General features: G+C 45.1%; 1 protein-coding gene across 3 annotated transcripts in view; it reads right to left on the bottom strand.

The window, feature by feature from the left end:
- Nucleotides 1-7,500, bottom strand: part of sv2bb (synaptic vesicle glycoprotein 2Bb) — a 37,437-nt gene that overhangs the window by 25,309 nt on the left and 4,628 nt on the right. The window contains exon 1 of one of the 3 annotated variants that reach the window (XM_035532444.2): nt 6,321-6,474. The exons of 1 other annotated variant lie outside the window; for it this stretch is intronic. The gene's annotated coding sequence lies outside the window, so the exon portion shown is untranslated. Of the gene's footprint in view, nt 1-4,096; nt 4,210-6,320; nt 6,475-7,500 lie in introns of those variants that run through there. One more of the 3 variants, XM_081699249.1, reaches the window with a different exon arrangement.

Here is a 7,500-nt window from a genome sequence, read left to right on the forward strand (position 1 = left end):
ATATATATATATATATATATATATATATATATATATATATAATCACACGTTCTGTCTCTCTGAAGTAAGCCAGCGCTAAAAAACCTTCACCCCCACATCACCATCATTTCCACCGTGGTGAGATGGTAGTGGCTGGTTAGGGTCAATGTCCATCTGCAGGACTCTCCGATGTAATCACACACTTCCAGGAGGAAATGAGTGTCTGGCTTAGCAAAACTGGCTTCCTGTTCATCAGTCTGTCTTGGTTTGCAGTGCAGGCTGCTATTTTGCCATTCACACCGGAGACAAGGAGTGAGCGAGACTGTCTCTCTCGGACTATGGCATTATAATGTCCTGGAAACTTGTCACAAGGCAGCAAACAAATAAACAAGATCAGAACTTCATTTAAACCATCTCCTCAGAGGCAATTTGTGACCCCAGGCCAGTTCAAATGAGAGGCCAGCTGAGTAAACATGCCAGCCTGCTTGTGGTAGGTGTTATGTGGAGGGATTATGGGTACTGTAGTCCTGAGCATGGCAATGCTCAAAGCTCTTAACCTCATTAGAACTAAGCAATCCTAAAATGTTCTACAATAAAATGGTTCATGATTTATGACGATTAAAGAACATTGTGGTTAATCTTTGTTGGGAAAGGCTTCCTCCTCATCATCTTCCTCCTTTACTTGTGAGGTAACACCTGCACCCTTCTCTCTCTCTCTCTCGCTCTCTCTCTCGCTCTCTCTCTCTCTCTCTCTCTCTCTCTCTCGCTCTCTCTCGCTCTCTCTCTCTCTCGCGCTCTCTTGCTCTCTCTCTCTCGCTCTCTCTCCCTCTCTCTCTCTCTCGCGCTCTCTTGCTCTCTCTCGCTCTCTCTCTCCTATCAAGGCTCAGCCCTCACTGCTGGTAATTTATGATACTGCTTCACCTACAGACTCAGGACGTGCTAAAGCCCTTTGTGGTGAGGGGACCGTATCTCTGCTTGTCTTAAGACTCTAATTAAGGCTGCAGGGTTGCAGGTGTGATTGGTGGGTGGGCGTGGGTATGGGTGATTGGTGGGTGGTTACAAGGTGATTGGTGGGTTGGCATGGTTACAGGTGATTGGTGGGTGGTTACGGGTGATTGGTGGGTGGGCATGGTAACGGGTGATTGGTGGGTGGGCATGGGTACGAGTGATTGGTGGGTGTGGTTACAAGGTGATTGGTGGGTGGGCGTGGTTACAGGTGATTGGTGGGTGGTTACAGGAGATTGGTAGGTGGGCGTCGTTATGTCTGATTGGGGTGTGGATTGTACAGGGTTGGAATCATGTGTTCATAATTATATGTAGAATGAGCAGCTTTTTCAGACATTTGCCACCACATTCTGAAATCCCTGTTTGGTGTGTGTGTGTGTGTGTGTGTGTGTGTGTGTGTGTAGGTGTGTGTGTGTGTGTGTGTGTGTGTGTGTGTGTGTGTGTGTACTAAACTGATATTGTTGACAGCCTAAAAGTGCCCATCAAATTAATATCCAATGGCTGCTTGGTCACAAGGACTTGGGATGTGACACACACACACACACACACACACACACACGCACTCACACACACACACGCACACACACACACACACACACACACACACACACACACACACACACACACACGTGCGCATACACACACACGCACTCACACACACACACACACACACACCCTGGTGTGAAGACATAAATAAAAAGTGAGAGGTCTATTAAACAGGAATAAGATTGTTGGCTGTGTGTTGGCTGTGTGTGTTGCCATGTTCAGTGGCAGACACACATATGCACACACACACATGCACACACCCACTCACCCCGCCCCTCCACACACCCCCACACACAAATATTTGGTTCAGTCCCAGCTTGGAATTTTGAGCAGTATACTTATAAAATAATCTCCAGGACTCCAGACCACGTGGGTGAACAGACCCTGAGCCGAAACCTGCAGACCAGAGATGCCCAGTGCAGGGAACAGGAATCCTGGAATAAAAGGTTACTATAGGGATTCTGACAGAATGTTAAAAAAGAATAGGAATGTTGGAACAGGAATGTTGGATTTAGAAAATTGACTTCAAATCCCATATCCATAAATCTTTGCCACCCTAGCTCTAGCCCTGTTGTGAGTAACTGAAATGCATCACTTTTTTAAAACTGTCTTTCCATTTTGCAGCAGTTTTATATCAGCCCACTGTGTACCCAGAACAGTTTTATATCAGCCCACTGTGTACCCAGAACAGTTTTATATCAGCTCACTCTGTACCCAGAACAGTTTTATATCAGCTCACTCTGTACCCAGAACAGTTTTATATCAGCCCACTGTGTACCCAGAACAGTTTTATATCAGCCCACTGTGTACCCAGAACAGTTTTATATCAGCTCACTCTGTACCCAGAACAGTTTTATATCAGCTCACTCTGTACCCAGAACAGTTTTATATCAGCCCACTGTGTACCCAGAACAGTTTTATATCAGCTCACTCTGTACCCAGAACAGAGTGAACTGGGCGGGTCTAATTGGTCACGTGGTCATTCTTGGAGGATACTACTGAAAACACACAGCACTGTATTGATTGTGTCTGAGGTGAGGAAGATGATAGTATGCTCATCTCAGACACAAACCCAACCACAGGTGCCATCAAATGGAAACTGAAATACAGACCCCACGGACATTTCATTACGGTGATGTCCATGTAGTTTGAGGGACACTTCACAATCCCTCAGTAAGAGCTGGGTTGTGCTTTCCAACACAATGATCCATGTTTCTAAGAATCTTATATTATTACCAGATTATTATCAGATACCAATTAGATTATCAGATTACCAATTAGTTTACTGCTGAGCAGATGACCGAATTTGCATAATTATCTTAATCAGTGTATAAAGAAAAACATGAGATCCTTTCTTTTATTTTAAAATGTTATAGAGGGGTTAGTACACTCCAGGTGCAGTCCCAGTGCATCCCAGTGCATCCCAGTGCATCCCAGTGCATCCCAGTGCAGTGTTTAGCTCACTGGCCGGTCTGCTGTGGGGGTTGTTAATGAAAGGTCAGTGCAGGTGTAGAGAAGTCCAAGCGAACACTGCTGTCCTCAGACCGTCCATACCAACATGTGTTTCATCACACAAACATTTCCTTTCCTGTTCATTTCTTTCAACAATCTTTATGTATTAAAATACATAATCCAACCTTCCTGTTCCAGTGTAATCCACCAGCTAAAACTAACTAAATCAGAAGAGTGGAGAACACAGGACATCACCTCTGACCTTCAGTTCCTTACCTTGTTACTCGGGTTACCAATCCTCATATGACAGATTCCAAATCCTGTACCTGGATTGACCTGGATTGACCTGGATTGACCTGGATTAACCTGGATTAACCCCTCGCCTGCACAGGGACGTGTTTTTCTTCCCTGTTTCCTCATGATTCAGGTCTTGAGGGGCTTTAAATTAGCTGATTAAGTTAAATGTAATATACAGGCAGTATCCTAGTATAGAGGATATTCTGTCAGAGAGAAGTGTGGTGTATTAGACAGCTGTCCTGTGCTGTGCAGAATACTAAGTGATGCTCTGTTATGTGTGCAGTGTGTGCTATGTGCCTGAGACGTGGCCTCTGCAGGCTTCACACCTCAGCGTCTGTCTGTCGGTCTGACCAGCACACAGTACCGTCCAGGAGAACGAATCCAGCAGGTGTCTACAGCCTCTGGAAGGCTGAAAGCTCCTACGAGCTCCATGTATTGGATGTACTCTCAGATTAACATTTTAGCTTAGTTTAATTACTAAATTGAATCTTTTTGATTGCAAGTATCTGTAAGATTTAATGTAATTCAGAAGATCTCAGTATATTATCTGATCAGATGAATGAGATTACCTCAATGCAACCCAAACATGACCTCAACACGACCCCATCACGGCCCCAGGTAATACCACAGAAGTTAGTGTAATTGAAAAAAATGACCAATAATCTAATAACTCCTTATTCTCTGAAATGCAACTCTCTCTGTCAAAGTGACCAGCAGGATTCCTGATATAAATCAACATAAAACATCAGTGTGTTTTATACTGTATACACCAACACAAGTATAACATGTTCAGCACTGAGAACAGACGTGTACGTACGCGTGTAAAAGCGTAATGGTATGACGGCTTTGAGAGGTGTGAATGACGAGGCTCCAGGTGTCCACATCTCTACTCACGCTTCTCACAGTGGGTCCTGTTCACAACTCTACACACTATACACAGAAAATAGAAGAGATGGCAGAAGACAAAGAGGATAGATAGTGTAAATGTAAAAGAGAGAGAGAGAGAGAGAGTGACAGAGAGAGTGAGAGAGAGAGTGTGAATGTAAAAGAGAGAGAGAGTGAGAAAGAGAGAGAGAGTGAGAGAGTGTGAATGTAAGAGAGAGAGAGTGTGAATGTAAAAGAGAGAGAGAGAGAGTGAGAAAGAGAGAGAGAGTGAGAGAGAGAGTGTGAATGTAAAAGAGAGAGAGAGAGAGAGAGAGAGAGAGTGAGAGAGAGAGAGTGTGGATGTAAAAGAGAGAGAGAGTGAGAAAGAGAGAGTGAGAGCGAGAGAGTGGGAGACAGAGTGAGAGAGAGAGTTTCTTCTTTACAATGCAGTATATGAACGTTTTATTTTTGGAACTGTGCTGAGCCTTGACGTTTTTTCTGTCTCCTGGGACTCCAGAAAGAAACTTTTCTCTCATCAACACAAAGCAAAGCAGCTGCTCTGTTAAACTCTGTTAAACTCCCAGAGCTGTCATATCTTATCAGCGTTGGAGACTCTCCTATCCAAGTCCATCAGCAGGCCTTTCTGATTCCACATACCAGCCTGGGTCACCTGCTACTGACCTGACGTACAGGACTGAAAACACAACAGCGGCTGGAGGCCGTACAAATAACATAGTGAGTCTGGACTCTCGGTCATCCATTTAGACAGAGAGAGAGAGAGAGAGAAAGCGAGAGAGAGGGAGAGAGAGCGAGAGAGAGAGAGAGAAACCATTAGGATAGACTGATGGAGAGAATGTTCATTAAATATAAAAGGAGGTGCTTCACATAACCATGACCCACTTAACCGTGGGGTTAAAGTTCAGATCCATGTAACCGTGGGCTTAATATCACTCAGATGTTTTGATCAACGTGATCATTTCACTGTGTTTTCTCTAGAAATAATTGCTTGTGTCCTGATCAATATTTGATGTTTTGTATGTGTGTGTGTGTGTGTGTGTGTGTGTGTGTGTGTGTGTGTGTGTGTGAGTATTCTCAAAAATAAATATATCTCTGTGACATTCCTGTGACTATTCCTTCCGACATGAAGGAATAAATAAATGTTAGTTCCTCTACAAAGAGATGAACTGATCATGACCCTTCAGACCAACACTCAAAACTGTCAGACTACCACTGTAGTCTGATCACTGTTGTCAGACCACCACTGTAGTCTGATCATTGCTGTAGTTAGCAAAGCTATGCATTACTTGACAAAACATGTAGCTTAGCTAATACTGTTCATCAAAGGAATTAACCTACAATACTGTACATGTTAAACGCTTATATGTGTGTGTGTGTGTGTGTGTGTGTGTGTGTGTGTGTGTGTGTGTGTGTGTGGGTGTGGGTGTGTGTGTGTGTGTGCGTGTGTGTGCGTGTGCGAGTGTGTGTGTGTGTGTGTGTGTGTGTGTGCGAGTGTGTGTGTGGGTGTGTGTGGGTGTGTGAGTGTGTGTGTGTGTGTGTGTGTGTGTGTGTGAAGAAGTTAAACATACAGTGTACTATACTGCAAATCCCTTTTATTATTCTGTGGAATACTGCGTACTTTAACAAGCAGTGAAGTACCAGCTGTCTACTGACAACACTGTAAACTGGTATCTTCTACCTATAGTATAATGATACTATCTATACGTCTCTACTCCTTTTTAAATCCATCCATCCATCCATCCATCCATTTTGTGGCCATGCGTTCTCTTGCTGCTCTTTTAGAACACCCAGCCAGTCCAGGGCTTGGCACACCTGACAGCCCAGCCCAGCCCAGCTCAGCTCAGCCCAGCCCAGCCCAGCCCAGCCCAGCCCAGCCCAGCCCAGCTCAGCCCAGCCCAGCCCAGCCCAGCTCAGCCCAGCTCAGCCCAGCTCTGCATATAAACACCGTTCAGCACCGTTAATGTTCACCACAGGGACCTTGTCCTTCGTCATGCCGACCTCTTCGCTCATTTAGACAGACACGTAGCAGCACAGGCGTTGGAACACGTTCACACACCACAGCAAAAGTACAGCTCGCACGTACCACGCACGTGTGACAGAGGTCCACCCAGAGCATTCAGCATAAAACCAACAACAAAAGACATCAGAACTTTTCTTACCGCAAATTATGCTGAACAGGCAGGAAAAAAATCTTCATTTAAAAAACAGTAACATCCAAATAAACAATCATCTGATATCTGGGTGCAGGACACTGTATATACCACCAGAGATTTAGAACAAGCAGATTAGAGACTATCCTCTCTCTCTCTCTCTCTCTCTCTCTCTCTCTCTCTCTCTCTCTCTCTCCCTTTCTCTCCCTCCCTCTCTCTCTCTCTCTCTCTCTCTCTCCCTCCCTCCCTCTCTCTCCCTCTCTCTCTCCCTCTCTCTCCCTCCCTCTCTCTCTCTCCCTCTCTCTCTCTCTCTCCCTCTCTCCCTCTCTCTCTCTCTCTCTCTCTCTTTCGCTCTCTCTCTTGCTCTCACTCTCTCCACCTCTTTCTCTTTCTCTCGTTCTACCTCTCTGTCTGTCTAAAACACGAACTCTCTCACACACACACACACACACACACACACATACACACACACACACACACACACACACACACACACAGGAACACCCCTCACAATGGTAGATTCTGCGCCTGACTAAACACTCACACTGGGTCTCTCCAAGCCCAGTGGGGGGTGTGGGTGGGCAGAGGCGTGGAGGCGGGGGTAAACAGTGTAGATGGATGTGGTTGACAGATGGTTTGATGCTGGTGGGACACACACACACACACACACACTGAGAGCAGAAAGGTTGGTGAGCACTCTGTTAAACTGGTAGAATGATGCAAGTGTAGTTGTTTGATATGGAGCTTGAAAGCAAATCAAAGTAACAGCAGAGCAGTGTGATAACATCACACACACACACATCACACACACACACACACACATATCACACACACAACACATCACACATCACACACACACATATCACACACACACACACACATCACACACACACACAACACACACACAACTCACATCACACATCACACACACACACATATCACACACACAACACATCACACATCACACACACACATATCACACACACAACACATCACACATCACACACAACACACACACACAACACACACACAACACATCACACAAACACACATCACGTACACAACTCACATCATACAACTCATGCACTCATCACACACATCACACACACAACTCACACCACACACACACCACACACACACACACACACACACACACAAAACTCACATCACACACACACACAACACACAC

Source organism: Electrophorus electricus, chromosome 16 (assembly GCF_041902795.1).
Source record: "Electrophorus electricus isolate QZ-2024a chromosome 16, ASM4190279v1, whole genome shotgun sequence".
Classification (NCBI taxonomy): Eukaryota; Metazoa; Chordata; class Actinopteri; order Gymnotiformes; family Gymnotidae; genus Electrophorus; species Electrophorus electricus.